At 34.3% G+C, this 21366-nt stretch overlaps 1 protein-coding gene across 4 annotated transcripts in view; it reads right to left on the reverse strand.

Annotated features, from left to right (window-relative positions):
* The window catches only part of LOC107048742 (organic cation transporter protein), a 58248-nt gene extending 52246 nt beyond the window's left edge, over nt 1–6002 (reverse strand). For 2 of the 4 annotated variants that reach the window (XM_015272093.1, XM_015272094.1), the window contains exon 1: nt 5740–6002. The gene's annotated coding sequence lies outside the window, so the exon portion shown is untranslated. Of the gene's footprint in view, nt 1–3047; nt 3051–5739 lie in introns of all 4 variants that reach the window. The other 2 variants (XM_015272097.1, XM_015272095.1) reach the window with 2 other exon arrangements.
* Between the last annotated feature and the right edge of the window lie 15364 nt (nt 6003–21366).

Consider the following 21366-nt stretch of genomic DNA (forward strand, 5'->3'; position numbering starts at 1 on the left):
AATAAATATAAAAGTAGCTTCGCTACAAAAAACTTAGCGAAATCGCTGGCAAATTCTATTGGAATTCTATAGAAATTCTATTGGGATTCTATCAAAATGCTAGGGAATTCCGTTAAAATTCTATTGTTTTTACGTCGATTCTACGAGATATTTGATAGGAAAAATTAATAGATTTCGGTTTTTTTTTTCATATGAATATTCTTTTGGAATTTTTTCTATAACAATACTTGGGCATGAATCGTCCAATTTTTTTTCCCTCGGATCCTGTAATGCAAAACTAAACAAAATATAGCGGACAAAATGTAGAAAATCGGCGCCTAATAACTTTAATAGAAAAAATTTGAAGAGGAAAACTAAAGCAAAAAAAATAGAAATCTGTTGAGTTTTTCCTATCGAATATCTAAAGAAATCTGCACAAAAAGCAAATGGAATTTAACGAATATTCCCTAGAATTTTAATAGAATTCCCTTGGTATTTCTCGAAAACTCAAATAGAATTTTCTAGCGAATTCGCTAAAGTTTTCTATTGAATTTTTGAATATATGGACTACAGAGAGGCCAATACCCAACATTTCATGCAAACATCAGTCAGAACCTATCATTGAATTTTGCATAACATTTGCTGTTTTTCAGCTTTGGAAATTCGAGCAATATAGACACGCTATCTCCGCCATCGGCCGCAGAATAACCACCAAAGCACAATTGGCAAAGGTTAATAGACATTTTCTTCATCATAAAAAAGTGAAAATTGAACATTATCGCTAGCTGCTTTTTCTTCAAAGTTGCAGTTGAAAAAGTACCCAATGAATTCATAAAGAGCGTCGGCGCTAAGGGGATCAAGTTAGTGCAGGAAAATCATCAGCGTCAACCATCAGCGTCAGCGCTGAGGGAATTAAGTTAGCGTAAGAAAATCTCGATTACGCCGAGACGATTTCCTGCTGTTTTTCGGCGGTAAACGATACCGTGGTATATGAATAAAAAACGCAATCAAAGTCCGATGTACTATTATCTATCCTTCTACTTGTTAATTAAACAGATGATGGTTGACAAAGTGGTCCCTTTTCTCTAAATTGGGTTTCCCAACACAATCGGATTTGAATGGCTACAATGAACGTATCTACGATGAGGTATACAATTAAAACAGAAAATAGCTTCAGTTCAAAATTGTTTTATTATCACTTTTATATGGAACAATATAGCTTTACACGTATGAATAAATGCTATAGGATTTCCTATAGGAAAAAAAAAAATTCTAAGAGAATTAGAATTCAGAGAGAAAAAATTTCCGCTTCACCCAGCCGGGAATCGAACCCGGGTCTCCCAGATACGCGCCGGGCACTCTTACCGACTAAGCTACCAGGAACCACAGAAATTCACTCTCAAATTCGCCTCATACACCTGTAGGAAAATCCTATAGGAAATCCTATAGAATATCCTAGAATATAATACTTGATAGGAAATCCTATAGAATATCCTATAGGAAATCCTATGGAGAATTCAAACATTTTCTTTAGGATTTATCTAATAGGATTTCCTATAGGATTCCCTATAGAATTTCCTATCAGATTTATGACCCTCATCCTGACCTTTGTGACCGATTGATTTCGAGCCTCAATTTTGTGTGTTACTTTCTATAGAAAACCCCATAGTAAATTCTATAGAAAATCCTATAGGAAATCCCATTAGAAAAATTCTATAGGAAATGTTCGAATTCGCCATAGGATTTCCTATAGGAAATTCTATAGGATTTTTTCATACGTATACTGATTATAGAAACTAGTGTCTTATCATTGTTTGTTTCATAGGAATTTTCGATATTGAAAGAAGTATCAATGAAAATCGTGGCAGGTGGAGTCGATGACTTGATATATCGGACTCTCATATATCGATATTCTATAAATCGATACCAAAATATCGTTCAAATTAATTGTTTTTGGTGAGGTATGAACTTGCGAAAATCATATCTCACGAGTGTCATACCTCGCACGATCCATGCCTTGTGAGGGTCATACGTTGCAAGGGAGGGGATGTGAAGCGGGATTAAATGAATCATCTAAGAAAACAAATGTTCTTCAACAATTTTTGTCTTTCGAAAAGGATATCACCACCCAAAGTCCCACTCTGCATCGTCGTCATGAAAATAATAAGTTCATTTCGGTGCTGAAATGAACCACCCTCTTTTTTTATTGTTTCTTCATTTTTTGAAACAGACATAAGGCTCAACTTGAAAATTGAGTAAAACGATCACAAATTTCAGACGAAAGAGTCAAGCGGAAACGGTTGAATGATTCAGGTGGAGAAAACCAGTAAGATTTTTCCATTATTCACTTTTTACATATATCAATAAAATATTTCTTCATAAGTTATTGAAATATGCTAGACGGTTTTTATTCACTCCAGGGAGTAGAGGGTCAGTTGCTCGAGGTAATCAATAAGTTTCAGTCCTAAATCTCAATTTGTTGACTATGTTCCCTATACCCTAAGAATTTTTGTGAGAGAACATCATATAGCGCGAGTGTTGACGGGTTAAACTCTTGAACACTGTAGATGGTCACCGTAGTGCAGTTGAACGTGAAGTGAAACCCGACCGGCAACGTTCCCTCGGCTCCTAACTATTACAAGCACGCCCCTATGGGTGGCAGCACCTATCACTGCGGCTTCGACAAAACGATTCTAACAAGAAACTATTCATGCCGTGTAATAGTAAAATTTGAAAAGTCTTGCAATCGGTTTCTGAGATAATTGCGTTAGAATGCTTGTCCATACGGAGAGTCAGAAGAATTATTGTGGCATATTATATAATATAATAAGTGCTGCAGTCTTATCAGCCCATTTTAATTTCATACAAATAATTGTGTTTCTATTCGTGATATTGATTGATAATACCAGTTTAAAAAATTGCCAAAAATCGTTTCTGTTGTTCTCACATTCTGTAATCGTGCTTTCTAGATATTTTTCGGCATAATTGCTTTTGAATAATTGCAACTGATACGAACCTAAGACCTCGTCAAGAAGATGATCAGAAGTATTGCCCCACAATCTCATTACTTTCTATCATTTTTAATTTTTGAAACTCCGAACTTTATGAAAAGATATCTATTTGGATGTGGAAGGGAGTACGATCTTCGGATTGATGGAGGAGAAACTATGAATGATGTGATTAGGCGGTCAGAATTTTCTTGACCTCAACGATGAGAATAAGGAGGGAGGGCGTGGAGTAACTCAGTTTACTAATTTAGGGGTGACGCTTGTCTCAGGTAGAAAGGTGCGTAGAGGAATGGGATACAGTGTTCGTCTGGAAGAGATTAAGTCATAAATGCGTGAAATTTTTGCTTTCCTTTGAAAACTCTTGTCTCAAATTCGAGGGAAAACACGTGGATCGCGATGAAACGTATTAAATTGTAAAATGTCTGAAGATATTTCCTTTATATACAATATTTTATAACGGTCAGAGCGACTTTGTAAGGAAAGAGAATTTTCATGGTTTGAACATTACGGTCAGAAGATTTACTTCAAGTTTTTGTTCCAAGAGAAATAAATTGTGTTTTTAAAAAGATCAAATGCAGCTGGCGAACTTAATAGTTGGGGAATTGGCCCTGGAGTATTGAATTGCTAGCCGTTTGAATAGTCTGGTAAAAATCCGGATTAAATTTTTTAATAAATGAGACATTCGACGTAGAGAAAATTCCGAAATAAAACTTTTCGGTATGAAACAATCACTGAAACATGAAAACACTCATAATAGGAGATAATGGATTCAGATAAATTCATTGCTCTCTCATAAATCCTATCCAAAATTTTCAAGGTCCTCTCACCATTCATTCATCCATGATTCTACATTCCTCATTGAAAACTTAATGATCATATTGGACTCAGGAAAAACAATTTCAATGAAGAAAGTGAAAAACTGCGTGAAGTCATCGTCATCTCAAATTCGAGAAGACAAGAATGAAATGTTATCGACTGTCTAACGATAAGAATACACCGGGATCGTGTGATCCCTCCCCCCAGCGGATGAATATGAAATTCTCCTTATCATTAATGTACACAAGTTGGGGGTTCATTTAGTTTGCGCATGAAACTTATTGCCCCCCATCCTTGAAAGCCCTGACGTTGTTTGGATTTGGATCACTTTCGAGTTTCTCACGATGATACTATGACAACACGATGATTGGAAAAGTGTACAGTGACTTCCAGGAATTAGCTAACTTTATAACCGCTTGGATAATAGGTATCTCTCTCCGAAGCTTTCTCGGTTATAGACAAATTCTTTTCCAAGTGTAACCTCCGCATATAACCAATAAATATATAGTAAAGAAATGTAAAAATTAAATGTATGAAGGTTACCAATAGTGTAAATAACCCGGATATGGGTTCTATACTTTAAACTAATAAAAAAAAATAGGTATCTCAATGTTTTATGGAGTCACACGGATCGGAGGCTATTATTAGTTATTTACACATGAATATTAGCTACAGTTGTTCTAATATTCCATTTTAATGAATGGAAGAAAATCAAGCCAAATTCATTTCGAAGAATTTTGAATTCATTTATTTCTAAATGTTTTTTTTTGTTTCCGAATGGAAGAGTTGGAATGGTTCAAATTCAAGTTTCGGATTTTTTATGGTATATAAATCTATGATGATCCAAAAAGTCGGAATACGCCATCTTTAGATGGAAAACTTTTTCTTCAATTGCTCTATAATAAATTGATGGAATTGATTTTTTTTCAAGCATAGGTATTGTGCCTTATCCATCGATATTCATTCAAATTTTATCTATGTATTATATTTTTCAAGTTTTTGAAAAATTGGTTGTCTCACCATAACTCAAAAAAATGTTCGGAATTCATTAAATGATGGCTTGAAAACATTCTTTGGATATCTCTTCGACCAAATTCAAAGATAAAGACGATAACTGTAATCGTTGTTTTGGTTTGTAGAATAATTTTCAAAAATTTTGTATTTTATAAAAATTTCAATTCCAAGGATATCTTTGGATATCATGCTCTAAATTGATTCAATGCTAGCTGAAAATATGAGTTCAATGCCACTCTGTCAAAGTGAAAAGATCGTTACGATACCTATATTCGTTGGTTTCATTTTGATGATGATTTTTGTAAATCTAGAATTTTTCGAAAATTGCTCTGAAAGTGAACTTTTTGATGGTTACTTCAAAAATGATGTTTTGGAAAATTTGGGAAATTGTTCTCATAGCTTTCAAAGGTTTATTGATTTTCCATTTTTTAAAAATCTCCTTCCACTGATTATTTAAATTACAAAAAAGAACATTCAAATTTTATTCAATTATGATTAAAACGATCTACTTCCACTTCACTTTCATAGAAAAAGCGGATGGTATAGATAGATATTATTTCATATTCGTAATTTCATCAAATATTAAACTAAATAAAAAATATAACACAATTGATTAAAAAAGAAATTTCATTGAATTAAAAAAAATTATATATATATCGATCATTTATATACTCTAGAAGTATGCGATGTGCAAAATGACCATTTATTGGCAAAAAACTACTATATTGATATAAATTGAATTTTCCACTTGTTAAACATTGTTATTATGATGAGAAGCAATTTTCCGTAAATTTTTATTTCAGGATAATGTGTGTGTGTAAATAACGATCTTTCTCTATCGCAAGAGATGAAAAGAAAAATTTATTTTAAAAAAATGTCGATTTTATTTTCAGAATTTTGTTTTGTATTGTGAAATACTCACTTCAGTCTTTCAGAATACTCCAATAAATTCGGGGAAAGAATTCCACTGAACCCCACAACTGTCTCAAAATATCACAGAAACTTGTAAGAAAATTAATAAACACTCTAATTACAACAGAAAGAAAACCAATTTTTCACCACTTGTTGCGCGGCTTCCACGCGCGCTGTATTGCTGAATGTACGAAGTTTGTAGTGCCGAATGAGTTTTACGCGGAGAAGTCCGCTTCATCGTCGTCACACGCTTGGTTAGTCTTTCACGACTCTTTCCAGTAAGTAGTCTGTGGTTGGTTTGAGGCATTTATAGCCTTCAACTGCCCCACGAGCTCTTCTCCCCTCCTGTGATACTGAGGGACTCACACGAGTGAGTGATGCTGTGGGGTAATTCCCCGGGTCATTTTTTCTGTATCAATGGAATGTAAGATTCATTGGAGAATAGAGAATCCACTCTCGAAAACCCCACGCACGAAAGAGTTTAATGGAAAAACCTAGCGAATTCGTTAGCAAAATCTATTGGATTTCTATTGAACTTTCTATTAGTTTCTGCCGATTCTAGTAAAATGTTCAATAGAAAATATTGAATAGAAAAAGTCAATAGAATTCGATTTTTCCATATAACTTACGCTCTTCAGATATTTTCTATAGAATGTCCTCGACATTCTAATTTTCTAATTTTCTTTCATTCTATTTTCCTTTTCTTCCCATCAAGAAAATCAAACAAAAACTTGGAAAGTTGGAACCGGGAAAATTCTATAGAAAATACCTCAGTAAAATAAGTTGTATCGAAAAAACAAATTTTTTTCTTTAGTGCAAACGTAATTTTATATTCAATCAAATTGGTTCAATTTATTGATTAGTAACACAATGATTAAATGAAATAATTCCGAAAAAATATATTAAAATCTACATAAATAGCTTTTTCATGTTGTTATGTTAATGACGCAGTGCGGTGACTGCGAAGTGAGATAATTTTTATTATGGAAAATAACACTCTTCCCCTTTGTAATGAGTCTACACCAACAAGGAGGTTAATTGATGAATTAATGGCGAAGTTATGAACACAAAAAAGTCAATTGTCCAGTTTGCCCGACGAATCTCCATGAACTCCATGGAGAAGCGAATAAAATTCAGTTCACGAATAAGTGATATTTATCAAAGTTAGATGGGATACAATGGGACAAATTGCAATTTTTGTGCTCGACTTTAATTTTTGATGTCTTGCTCGATAATCATAATCGATGGCTCCTAAAGCAAATTACCTAACTCAGAAAACATTTTCAAACTCAAGTATCTCAAGAAGAATATTGACAGAACTTTGTATCTCAGAGGAGATGACAGTAACCAAGTATCTCAGAAAAATTTCAAAAATATATAACTCAGTAACTTCAATTAAATACACGGAGAGAAATTTCCTAAAAAAATTCTAGTGCGAGTACTGGAAAAAATCACAATCCACCGGCTGTGAAAAATTCTAATGTTATTAAGGTAAAATTTCTTGGTATTTCTGGTAAAATTTCTGGGGATTTCTGTGAAATTTTCAAAGAAATACGGGGAAAAATTCACGTACCGGCACTGGAGTTTTTCCTGGCCATCACTTTGCGCCTCTTTTCCCGTGCCAGCACTAGAATTTTTCTAAAAAATTTCTCAACGTGTACCGTCTAATTTGCTCGATGCCTTTATCATTTTCATTATTATTCCTCGGATAGAGTTCCTACGAATATTTTCGTACGCGGACCTACTTGTACGGGTTCACATTTTCGCCGCTCGACAGAAGCTCCTTGGGAGAGATAGGGCTCGCAACCCATTTACATGGGTTTCTATCCCGTTCGGTAGATAGAGTATTCAAGTGCTAGACTTCCCAATACTTCTTGTTTGGGGAATATTTCATACCGGTGGTCAGTTGTTAGAAAACCAAACCCGTATGGCTTTGTAAATATTTAATCAATTTAGTAATTGGTAACTTGTTCTCATCTCATTTCTTTTAACATTAATTTTTCATTTAGTTGGGTAATGAAGGGGTGGGTGAATCATTTTGAAACTACTCGTTCATTTTACCTAATTGGTTTTTTGCTACTGTATTATTTAATATCTACGAGAATTTTTCCAATTATCGATATTAGCTTTTCGGCATTAGCGATCTGTATGAACAGAAAAAAACTATTGGGAAAGAAAACCAAAAGTATTGAGATATTGCAACCCTTGGGGCCTTTAGGGTCATGAGGGCCATAAGGGTCTCAAACGCCACCTAGGTTACAAGAGACAAGAGGATCAAAATCCCTTATTTCATATTGTTATTTGACATTGTTATGAGTTTTATAGTTATGAAAAATAATAGTCAATAACAATAATAATAATAGTTATAATAGTTGATAATAGTTTTTAACTAATGAGAGAAAAAATGGTGTTAAAAAAATTCAATAATTATAATTGTTGTATGGATTTGAGAATTGAAATTCCAAAACGACAACATGTAAATTTCAAGTATGTTATTGTTAAAAATTTCGAAACTGCAACAAATATCGGCATGATTTCTCCGCTGAATCTGTTAGTTGTTCTCTGTTAGCGTGCAAAAAGGCTTTCCTCTCCTGAATTTCCCAGTGACGTATATTCCAAGAATTTTAGAGTAGCATTGGCCACTTCGATCAGTCAACAATCAAACACTTCCTCAGTCGAATCATTATTCTTCTGACTGAAATCGGTTATAACTCGGTCTAATGATATACTGTAATTCTCATGATGGAACAGAAGCAAATAAGATTCAATGATCAAACACGATATTTCATATTCTTGAGAGGAGAGTCAACTGAAAAATTTGTATGGAAATTCACTGCGAAAGATTTGCATGGAAATTGATCGTTCCTCTACGTAGGTAACTCCGCACACCTTTCGATTGTAGACTAGAATCAATAATATTTCATTGCTTCTTGTCTAATTGGTTAGTTGCGTGGAGGTGTGCTAGGATAAATAAAAGCCAAACAAGAGATTCATCCGGTGTATTGCAGCTTCAACTATTATCAAGATTCAGGAAGATAAAAATTCTCGCGTAATTTTATTGACGGATTTGAGGAAGTCATTATTAAAGAAAACCATTGGATAAAGGAAAAACAGTCAAGTCAAAATAAAGCTTTGGAATTATTACTTGAAGCGTACAAACACATCTTAATTAAAACCTTCATCTATTATCGTAGTTCACGTATAGAAAACATTCATAGAACAACCGAGCACATTCGCTAGACAATTCTATTGGATTTCTATTAGTTTTTAGCCGATTCTACAGAAAATAAGAATAAAATAAATAAAATAAAGGAAATAAATAAAATAAATAAAATAAAATAAATATTGTATAGAATTTTCTTGGCTCAAATTCTTCAATGTTTTTTGTCTGATTTGCCTGAGGAAAAGAAAAAGAAACAAGTGGGAAATTGCTTTTATATTAATATAGCATATTTTTGTTGCTCCTAATAAATTAGTAATATGCTTTCGCATAGTCATTTTGCACATCGTCTGCTTCGATACTATATAATTCATCGTTACATTTAATTTTATTAAATTCAATGGAATTTCTTCTTTAATCAATTGTGTTATATTTTTAATATAGTTCAATATTTTATGAAATTTTAAATATGTGTGACGTTTTGAGTTTTACCCGGAAGTAAAACTCAATGCCAGTTCTTTTCACTATTTTTATTCTTTGATATTTGGTTTGGTTGTCACTTCGACCTCGACTAGCTTCGGCGGTGAGCTCACGGGGGATTCGCTCACTCGGTTCGATGTCTCCGAAGGATATGGGAAGGGTTGGAACTCGGAATAATAATACTCGCGTATTAGTCGGTAAAAGTATGATGTATTAACTATGGATTACCACCAATAAACTACACGATGGAATAGATGGGTTGGTATCACGCGGTTCTAAGGGGACTCGCCTTGGGACTTTGACTCTTGTGTGGCTTAAGGCCGGAGCTTAGAGATCCGCTCTGTTTAGCTCCTGATTGTACTCTGCTCTCTGGTGAGTCCAGAAAACTCGTCAAAGCTCGTCAAGGGCCCAAGTTGCTTAGCTAAGCAGTCTCACGGTTTTCTGTACTAATATTGTCTTGTGCCATCATTGACACAGACTAACACAGTCAAACAGTTCAGGACACCTGAACCGGACTTGCACAAACCGTGGGACTGCTTACCATGATGTCCACATGACACCATGGGATTGCTGACCAATGTCTGGGTGCCAGGAAAGAGAAATCACATTTCTCGTTCCCACCATCCAGCATTGTATTATTATTTAATATAATTATTAACTAAATCGACGTATTGATCGATCCCAATACGTCACATATGCAATAATATGAATTTGTACCATCGAGATTGGCGGTAGCGTATCGGCTAAGGAAAAGTTTTGACTCTGACTGTAAAAAACTGGCCGAATGCTGCCGTGTGTCTGCACACGAAGCAACTGCCCCCTCCACTACCTCCGAGTCAAATCCATTAAATAAAACGCAAACATGACAAGCTAGGTGAAAAATACTCTTAGTTACATTATATGAATCGGCCACAAGCTTCGCATTGATGTAACTATTTTTTGTTCGAATCACTATTTAAAAAATTGCGCGCATAGCAACGGGTTTATATGCAGATTCTCGCATTTCACATTATCTGCTAGCATTTTTTTTGGTATGAAGTTGGTAGCAGTGCAATACAACCACACGCACCAAGGAGGGAGCCCGGGAACATTCAAACAAATTGAATTTGGTGCATGAATGATAAATTCTACAGATATTTTGTAATTGTGTTCCGTACGTAAATAAATTTTCGAAAGTTATGGGATTGCATTTCAATAGAACGTCCTATTTCGTTAGCGAAAAAAAATGAAAAGTAGTTTTCATTCCATTTGGGAAAACAGAAATAAAAGGTCAGGAGAATAACCATGTGGCTGTTTTGAAAAAAACTTGCAAAATCTCCTTAAAACACAAAAACAAATGTTTTTGCAAAAAAAACTGTGCCAAGAAAAAGTTTTGTTTGATTCTTACTGAGCAGTAGAAATTTTTGAAAAATACAAAGAAATGAAAAAAGCCAAGTCAGAAATGTCAAATGAATGGCCATAGGGCACAATCAGATATCTATGAGAACAATATTCCTAAATCGAAGGAGGATTGGAAAAAAATCTCTACGAAATAAAAAATCAGTAGAAGCAGGACCAACGTCTTTGGCGCGTAGTTTTTCAACTCACTATTACAGTATCTCACAGTATCTATTTAATTCTCTATGTTCTGATCCGCGCTAAGGACGTTGCTCCTGCTTCTACTGATTTTTAATTTCATAGAGAATTTAGAACATTTTTTGACTTATGGTAAGACAACCGATTTTTTTTTAATTTAAAAAGTAAAAAATATAATGTATGGATGAAATTTTGATTAATGTTGATGAATGGGGCTTAGCAATACCAACATTAAAAAAAAAGAAGATTGAATTCCATCAATTTATTAGGGAAGAATTAAATGGAAAGTTTGTGACATACATACGGACTGGATCTAAAAATGGCATATTCGGACTTTTTGGATCATAATATGTTGATATAAAACAAAAAATCTGTAATTTAGGTTTGAGCGATTACAATGCCTCCATTCTAAGGCCATAAAATGAGAAAAACTTAGAAACTTTGAGACGAGGAAATTCTATAGAAAATATCTCAATAGAATAAATCGGATAGAAAAATCGAATTCCACTGACTTTTTCTATAGAATATTTTCTACTCTATAGAAATATGTCTAAAACTAATAAAAAGTTCAATAGAAATCCAATAGAATTGTCTAGCGGATTCGCTCGGTTTTTCGATTAAATTTTTACGTGTGTGCTGTGATGCGATATCAATTAATTTATCTTCATTCCACTAATTCTCTGGTCATTTTAATTGGTTTTAATATCATTGAGTTATTTTCATACGTGCCACATGTTCTTTCAACCTTCGACTTAGTTCAGGAATATTTGATCACAGATTTGATGAGGAATTTTAATTATTGACGGAATGCTGGTATAATTAAGGGATTTCTTTGAAGACAAATAACACGAATAGAATCAGTCGTAAATCCTGAGTTGTTGACTGAATTGATTCGGTTATCAATTTGGATACGAAGTTATTGCCTAGTTCCCTTCTGACGATTACTTTTTCATCACGAATAATAATAATAATGATGATAGTATTAATAATATTAAAGGTGAACAAAAAAATTAAATTTAATATAGAAAAGTTGATTTAAATTGATCGGATTCGTCAATTCTAAAATTTATTTTTGAAAATTTTTAGTTTCTACTTTTCAAGTTTTGGAGATAAATTTTGTTTAGTTGTTTCGTCATTTCTTCTTTATTTCTAATATTATTTTCCTGTTGAATTTACTTTTAGAAAATTTGCAATATTGATTAACTGACCTTGCAAAATTTACATTGTGTTCTCGGAATGAAATGGTTAGAGAATAATTAATATAATGCAAAATTTAATTTCAAGCATATATATTATTCATGAATTTGAAAAAAAAATTGCTTATGCAATTTTCAATTGAAAAAACCGATGATAGGAAATTACTACACATTTAGACGCTATTTATATCACTTCAGAATCATGAATCGTCTTTGAAAAAGAGTGAAGAATATTTCTAATTTGCCTCAATTCCCTCACAGTGTCGGTAATTCATACATAAACATCACCGTATAAACTTGAGATGTAATTATCCAATATTTACATCACGGAACAATGAAAATAATATGGATCAAACAGCCATTGTCAGTGGAACGAGCACGTGGCGGTGAACCTGTCCGTCCGGTCATCAACGACCGACGAAGGACTTCCCCAATTCATTCTCCTATCACCGCTGCATTATTTTTTCTCTCTGTGTTCTTTTCTTTAAACACAAAACCGGTTCAACCGGTCTAAGTTTCAACTATTTAACGCAAAATAATGTATTTGATGCGTCAACTGCACGGGCAAAATTTACATGAAATCATGGGATGCGTAGTACGCAATGCCAAGTTTTTACTAGTGAAATTAAAATCCATACAATTGTCAAATTTGGAAAATTGTATGGAAAAATATGCAAAAATTTTCGCTTTGAATTTTTAAAAATCTGCAGAAAAGATTCAATTTTTGGAAAAAGAAGAAATGTATTCAATCCCCAAAAATTCGAACGATTACAATGCACGGAGAGAAATATTCAAGAAAAATTATGGAACATTTCACGTAATCCGCAAGCGAGAATCGTTTTCAGTGAATTTTTATAGGAATATAAGAGAATAAATCTGAAACGTTCAGTAAATTTTCGGGTCTGTCACCGAACAAATACGAAAAAGTCACGTAATTTTTCTGGAAGTTGTAAAATCTAACAGAAACTTCAAGACTTATTATGCCTCAGAACATGAAAATGGATGTTTAAGAATTTTTACGAAAAGTTCCGGAAAAATTACGGAACGTGTTGTTAAAATCTCCCCCTCACGGTGACTCATGGCTAGTGAGGCGTCGGACGGATGTGTAATTTTTACGGAACAGATCGAAGAATTTACGTGACAATCGACACTTTTTATTGAATTTTACTTCGCTCCCAGATTACGTTTCGAAACGTAATTTTTTCGTCTTTTTTCTGGTAATTTTTATTGAATATTTCTCTTCGTGTGCTTCCCTTCGAAAGCAGAAAACATTATCTCCCATTGAAAATTATGAATTAGGCGTAAAAATCAATTACCCCACTCATCACGGAAAATCCTCCTACTTTTTATAATAGACGATTCCCAATCACTTGAACAACAATTAACCATTTTTCATTATGCCCATTATCTTCATCGTAACGTACTAATTACTGTAATGACAGCTTGACACTATGTATTGATCGTGAAGCCGATTGGAAAGAGGAAATAATGCTCCTGGCATCCATGAAGTCACTTAATAAACCCATCAGACATCACGTCAATGAATTTTCCTTGCTTGTAGTCTTTCGACAGCGAGCGGTAAACCCGGAAAGGCAACTGGCTTAGAGCTTGTGGCAAGGTCGTCTCAGTGTGCATAAGCCACAATGCAATACGTGTCTGGAATTTATAGTTGGATCAAAGTTTTAAGTTGTTTTCCTCAAAAAATGCAGTGATTTCATCTATTTGTTTGTTTTATTCTGTAACAGGTGTGGTGACGCACAAATAAATGGAGATTAACGATAAGGTCACGCATGATCAGTGAAGCTGAAAGCCGCCACGGACTCACCACTATGTTATGTATTAAATTTCAATGCAATGATGAGGAAAAAAATATACATATCAATTTTCGCTTTTTTCAAATTGATTTTTTTGTCTTCAATTAATTCATTTTTTCATTGATAAAATTCAAAAGAATAAAATGGATTCCATCGTTGATAAATGTTGTGAAATTCCTGACAATTCCCTCACACTAATTACCCGTAAATTAATACGAATTATTACGTTTGAATTCCTGGAGACGATGATGAACACAAAAACGTGCTTCTTTTTTTTAATTGTAGGAAAAAATAAATATTGCGGTATTTCTTCCTAGGCGGGGAAACGAGAAAAAATGTTAGCGTAGCTCTACCGCTTTTTGTTTCGAGCAACGTCCTTGGAGCATCCAGCCATGGTCAAGAACCTGCCCATGCGGTTGGAAAGCATGCGATTCCCGCCACTCTATTTTACCACTGCATTATCTCCGTCCGCTTGACTTGGCTTGTTCCGGGGATTTTAGTGACAGAGACACGAGCTCATCCGGCTAGGGTTAAGTAGCTGGTGCCTGTACCGCCCGTACTTCTCAGGATTGACTGAGAATTTTTTTCTTTTTGCTTTCGAATGGACGCTTTGTAATTGTTCAAAATTATGTTTCCAAATTTTTGTGTCAGGGTAACTAAATATGGTCTAAAAAGTCTAAATATGCGATTTTTAGATGGTGTCTGTATGTATGTATGTATATATGTATGTGTGTGTACTTTTTTTCAATTTTTTTTCTCGCAATTTTCTTTATAGAAACTTGATGAAATATCATTAATTTTTCCATGGATATAGACGTTAATAGGCTCTATTCATCGAAATCAATTAAAGTTGAATTATTCATAGAGTTTGTGAAATATTGGTATTTTTTCAAAAATCGATTTTTCGACGGTCAGTGCAATAATTGTTATCAGAATGAAATGAATCATGGCTTAAAAAATTTGTATTGATAGCCTCTTGATTCTATCAGAATATTATGCGCATTGCGTCTATCACTGTAGATGCTACACCATATAGTTTGTGAATTAAAAAAAAAATTTTTTCATGATAAACTGGAAAAAGCAATAGTCATATCAATGAAATCATGGCTGAAATTTTGATGCTTTCTCGATGAAGTGCACAGATGATGAAAACAGCATAACTATTTATTAAGTAGCAATATGAAGCTCCAGGTCATATGGAGGTCATATAAAAGTTGTACAGGGTTATATGGGGGTTATAGGAGGTCATTTGGAAGTTATCTGAGGTCATATGGTGTCATAATGGGCTCATATGGGATGATACAGGGTCATATGGGTTCATATGGGGTGATATGAGGATCACATGAGGTTATACGGGAGTCATATGGAGGTCATATGTGGTAATATGAGGGTCATATGGGGGTTCTATGGGCTCATACAAGGGTAATATAGGGATCATAAGGGAGTCCTGTGGGTGTCACTATTCAAAACAATAAAAAATAAGAGTAATAAATTTAAAAAATTGAAAATCCATTCGGAAGCATATTGCTAATTTGTTAGCAACACAAACTATACCCATATAGAGAAAATGCGATTAGCCACTTGCTTTATTATGCAAATATTGAGGGGATACTCACTCCATAATTGAGTGACGCTATGATTTCGCAATGCAATCGACTTCGGGTGATTTCAACAATGATTTCAGGGATTTCGGAAAGAATGATTTCGGTGACTTTGTGCGTCACGGTAGGTGATTTCATGATTTCGAATCATTTCATTAATTCGAATTCAATGATTTCAGGAAAAAAAGTTGATAAATAATAGAGATGGGGCAAAACGGGTTGTGTCAAATTATGAAAATCAAAACTGGCAATAATAACTGGCAAATAATAACGAATTCGTTTGATTCCAGTCCGCCAATCTTGAGGTAATGACTATGAAAAGCGGTCCATTTTCCCAAGTGGAAATTCCGGTCAGGCTTTGATCAAGTATGGATCAGGCTAGACCTGGCCACTGATCAGGTATTGATCAAATTGACGGATCCGGTCTTGATCAGACATGTTACGCCTCTGACCAATGCGGATTTGATCAGGACGAATAGATCCGAACTTGATCAAGTCAACTGTATGAAAACCGGATGACTTGTCTGTCAGTATCAATAACAATTATCAATGATAATTAATCCAAAACAAAAGATAATTCAATTCTTTCACCGTAGGCCGCCTGTCTTAATGAATCTCCACTGTTAGTACCTCTGAAAAAACTTATCATTTTTTTACCGATGCTGAGGATCGAACCGGGGACCTTATGATTACTAATCCTATGCCCTAACCACTACGCTATCGCGCTATTACTATTGAGTAAACTGTACATTGCCTATATGATTTGTATCGGGGTATTCGTTGAATTTACGATTATTCCTGATCTCGCGGATGTGCGTGGGTATTCTCAGAGATAAAATACGTTCAATTCAATTTTTATTTATTTCATTAATGAATAATAATAATGATAACAATAACACTAATAAATAAATAGATATTTGGTGATTTTTTTTCTCTAGATCATTTACGTGTAAGTTTGATACTCCTCTAATACGTATTTACGGCATCATCATCCCTCCCTTCTGTACATTTGAGAAGGGCTGGCTGTTGGTTAAATTGATTAATTAAATTAAATCCTTTAAATTGAATTAATTTAATTTAATTTATTTTAATTAGAGTATAATGATCCTTTTTAAAGATTGAAAATAATTATTGATAATTGTTGATAAAATTTAATTTGAATAGTATAATAATAGTTAATTGAATTATCCGAAAAACTTATTGAAGTCAATGTCAGGTGGACCAGATCAGAATCTGATCATTTTCTCTTCAATTGACCCCGTTCAAATGCCGATCAAAGACATCAAATCCGAATTTGAATTAGGGTGATATCGTGTCTTCAGAACTTGATCTGAATCATCCTGCAGTTTTTCGGATCCGATCTACTGGATCAAAACTTGATCAGTGTCTACCTGATCAGAACTTGATCTGAATCCGCCTGTAGTTTTTCGGATTCGATCTGCTGGATCAGAACTTGGTCAGGTTCTCATCAGGCATCATCTGATCATGTCTACCTGATCAGAACTTGATCTGAAACCGCCTGTAGTTTTTCGGATCCGATCTGCTGGATCAGAACTTGGTCAGGTTCTCATCAGGAATCACCGGATCAGTCGCACCTTACAAAAACCTGAGCAAGTTCTGATCGTGCTTCAGGTGGGCCTGAAGCAATTTCCACTCGGGATAATTTCAACAGAAATTTTCAACTTTCACTCGTGGAAACATCGTCGAGAAAAATCCAAATCATTTCCTTCCGAATTCTTAAACTATTCCGACCCCAGAATTTAAAATTTTTCAAATTTTTAATTGGTCCATAATTGAATGGAATGCGAAATATGGGTTTGTTAGACATTTCACATCCATTGCGACCATTTCGATAGCAGAAAATTATCTTCATCAGTAATTATTGGCTATCTTATCAATTATCCGCGGCGTTTGTGGGTAATGCCGCCCAGGCTTTCTATAGGGCTGCGAGACTCTGCAGCTAGAGGGCGGCTCGATTGTTTGGGTAGTCGGTGGTCACTGGATCATCGGGCAAAGTGAGAAAATGTATTATTATTGATGTGAAATCTTTCTCAATATAGAACCAAATAATGGAAACGAAGGATGAAAATCGTAAAAATTATAACAGTTGGTCTGCCTTGCTCAAAAAAGTCATCAAAACAAGGTGGGCATATTGGATGCATTCCGGGCGGTCTTACCCTCAAAGTTCGATTCCATTTGAATTAGATAATTGAATGTCTTTAATGTTAATAAACAATCTGTCCTCCTCACATCTTCGAGTAAACACCTCGAAGAACCCATTCTAACCATTTATGACTCCTTGTAGAGTGGGAGGCTGGCGCAACCTGGCGCACTGAATCAAAAGTTATGTTATGGCAAATTTTGTTTAAAAAATGAAAAAAAAAAGAAAAATGGGGACTCCTGAAAAATCGAAAAATGGTTTTAAAAATATTTTCGCTCCTGAAGACATTCTGTGAAGGGTCAAGATGCATCCTGATTTTTTCCAGATTTATAATGAACTTTTTCATAGATTATTTGCATTTTGCAACTAAAATGGACTTTTCGGCGTTGGCGGCGAATCAGCTTTTTCGTAGTTCAACTTTGAGCGCGCTTGGCGGCTTGACGGTTGAAATTACGCAAATACCGCCACTGACTTTTGTGTAGGAAATTTCATGCTCTATAAATTGAGTCTTATGCATTTTTATCCTATCTATCAGGGTATCGTTGGCGTAAAGCAAAAAAGTCGCGTGGACGCTTAATTTTGCAGTTTTGAATTTTTTAAAACAATTTCCCGGTTTGCTAAAATTCCAAAAACTTTGTGTATGTTTCATATCATTCTTCCGCATGATATCTCATGGTTTTTATCCTTCTTCTATCATCCTTGATTTCGGCCAAAAAAAAGTCCTTATTTGACTGGCCTATGATACAAAAGAATCATCTTCACGGAGAGAAATTTTCTACAAAAATGCTAGTACGAGTACTGGAAAAAATCACAATCCATCTGCTGTGAAAAATTCTAATGCTGTTAAGGTAAAATTTCTTGGTATTTCTGGTAAAATGTCTAGGGATTTTTGTGCAATTTTCACGGAAACACGGGAAAAAATTCACGTTTCCCCCAATAAAATTTCTAGTGCCGGCACTGGAATTTTTTCCTAGCCCTCACTTTGCGCCTCTTTTCCCGTGCTAGCACTCGAATTTTTCTAAAATTTTCTCTCCGTGTTCGCATTGAAATACCCATCCCCCAGTTGAGTATAAAATATACTTGATCCATAAGTTTCATTCTACCATGACATTTCGATGCGATATGCAGCAGCTCTGATCATTTTTTGTAAAATCATTACGTCACGAATAACATCGAAGTTTATGAGACGATAAATCACTCCGCGGAAGCATTTAGGATTGTTTCCAAGGGTTGAAACATTCCATCCCACTGCGCATATGTGCAAAAACAAATAAATCCGTCTTTACGAGATTCAACAAAATTTAGTGATACGAGATGAATCATTGAAGTTTACTCAGCGGAGGCAAATGTCGGGTAATAATCAACGATTGTAACAATATGCAGTTATATCGCACTTGATTGCCCGTCATTTTAAGAATCAGAGAAACAATTTTTCTCACTGATGATACAGATAGATTAAATTTTTTCCTTGATTTATTAACATACATTGAAATCGTGATTCAAGTTTTACTTATAATTGTGAATGTACCTGTTTTTTTCTATTTCGTAACATTCATCAGTGGAAAATTACTTCAAATGCAGGAAAAAAATTTTCATTGGATTGAAATGAATAGTTACTCCATGTTAATATTAATCGTAATAATACTGACATGTACTAAATGTATTGGTACTAAAAATAAATTATATTAGTTACAATAACAGAATCGCAGATTACGACAATGCAATACAATCTTGGATAGCACAAATTTCGTTCAATGTGATGTATGGCTCAATTCAAACATCAGCTTCATTCAAGAAAGCAATATTCAATTCGTTCCTCAATGCAATCATCTCCTAGGTGCGAATCTTTGATCAATTCATAAAAGTAGAAAATTTCTCGAATGGAGATTATGTTAGGTAGAAAAAAAATAAAACTTTTCCATTTTTGTGTAGAATACAAGTGACTTAATACCAAGGACTGCTTTATTTGATTTAAGTAAATATATCTTAAGAAGAAATAATTGATGTTCACCGTAAGATCTTATTTATTTAAAATTGGTTCAAGTATACAATACGTGTTTCAAGAAAGAAACACCTAAATAAAAATAATTTTTCTTATCAGTGTAGCTCCTCAAGTAATAAATGCCACGTAGTTAGGACGAGAATATCAGCCCGCGAAGCAACAAAGGGGTGAGGGGAGTCATAGGATCACAAAAACGCACAATCGGTTGTATGAAAGAAAGGGCTGATAAGAATAATGATAATCATAATATTCAGCTGAAGAAAATGATGGGCAAAATGATTATTCAGAATGATATTGCTAATTTATTATCAAAAATAACTGCGGCATATGAAGACAACAGCAGTTTACCACTCGTTTTTCTTTCCTTTAGTTTTGTATATTATAATGTAACCATTTAGTATTGTACAATGAAACAATTTTTATGTGTACAGCAAACGCTGAACAAAAAGTTCTATATTTGCAGCAATAAATAAGTCCAATAAATCTTTCACATTCTTGCCGTATGCCGTACAAAACATTATCCAGCTAATTACATCCTCGAAGCGGAATGATCAATCATTCCGGTTTCTCTCTTAAATGAACTCATCAGCTATGCATTATACTTTATAACAGAGTTTTTACAATAGGATTTAACGAGTCGATAGCATGAAAAAATGGAGTACTTTCAATGGATGTGATGTTGTAACGAAGTTTTGCGGTGTGGGAGGAAAAGTTCCGACTGCCTTCGCTGTTTCCCTTCGATTCTGTGAAAGACTCAATCTTCATTGTCGTTCATTTCAGAACCATTCATGTGTTGTCACGTTTGATCAATTCAATTGTTGATTTATCGATTCAGTCGATCTGATATAATTACTGGTGATGTTTCTATTGCACTTATCACAGAAATTATGAATAATTAATAATCAACAATTCACAAAGATTCACAAAAAAAATGGAAGAGTATAATGAAAGACTATTGAATTTTTTTATAAGTATGTAATAGAAAAGCCTGGCGAATTCGCTAGATAATTCTATTGGATCTCTATTGAAATTTCTATTAGTTTTTGGCCGATTAGGGTAAGCTACCCAGTAGATGGACACTGCCCTATAGATGGACGAGCTACTTTTGGATAGGAAATTACGCAAAAAAACACTGAAATGTGAATTGTTGCTTTGAATTTTCACCAACTGTCGTGATTCTTAACCTCTGAGTGACGATTTTTTTTCGATCAATTTTTTTTTCATTTGCTAAAAAACAAACGTCCATCTACTGGGCGGTTTTCTTAGGCGTCCATCTACTGGGCGGTTTACCCTATATTGAAATATTCAATAGAAAATATCTCTGAAAGTTCAGTAGAAATCCAATAGCTTAGTCTAGCGTATTCACCAGGTTCTTTTATTAAAGTTGTTCGTGCATGAACCTGTACTAATTCAAAGAGTATAGACCTTTCAAGATTTTATTGAAAAGGCCTGCACTTTTGAGTTTAAATTTTAAAGTAATATGTGAATTGTTTAAACTCAATTGTCGGAACTAGTCATGAGTAATAAGAGGAGTCTCACTAATGATACTCGGTTAAGATACTGTTGAATTTTGAATGAAGTTGTCAAAGAAACTTTGTTCATTCAACGAATATCACCAAGATATACATCTCCCTCAACCCCTCATGTA

This window comes from Diachasma alloeum, unplaced genomic scaffold (assembly GCF_001412515.2).
Source record: "Diachasma alloeum isolate Michigan unplaced genomic scaffold, Dall2.0 Dall_scaffold_00196, whole genome shotgun sequence".
Classification (NCBI taxonomy): domain Eukaryota; kingdom Metazoa; phylum Arthropoda; class Insecta; order Hymenoptera; family Braconidae; genus Diachasma; species Diachasma alloeum.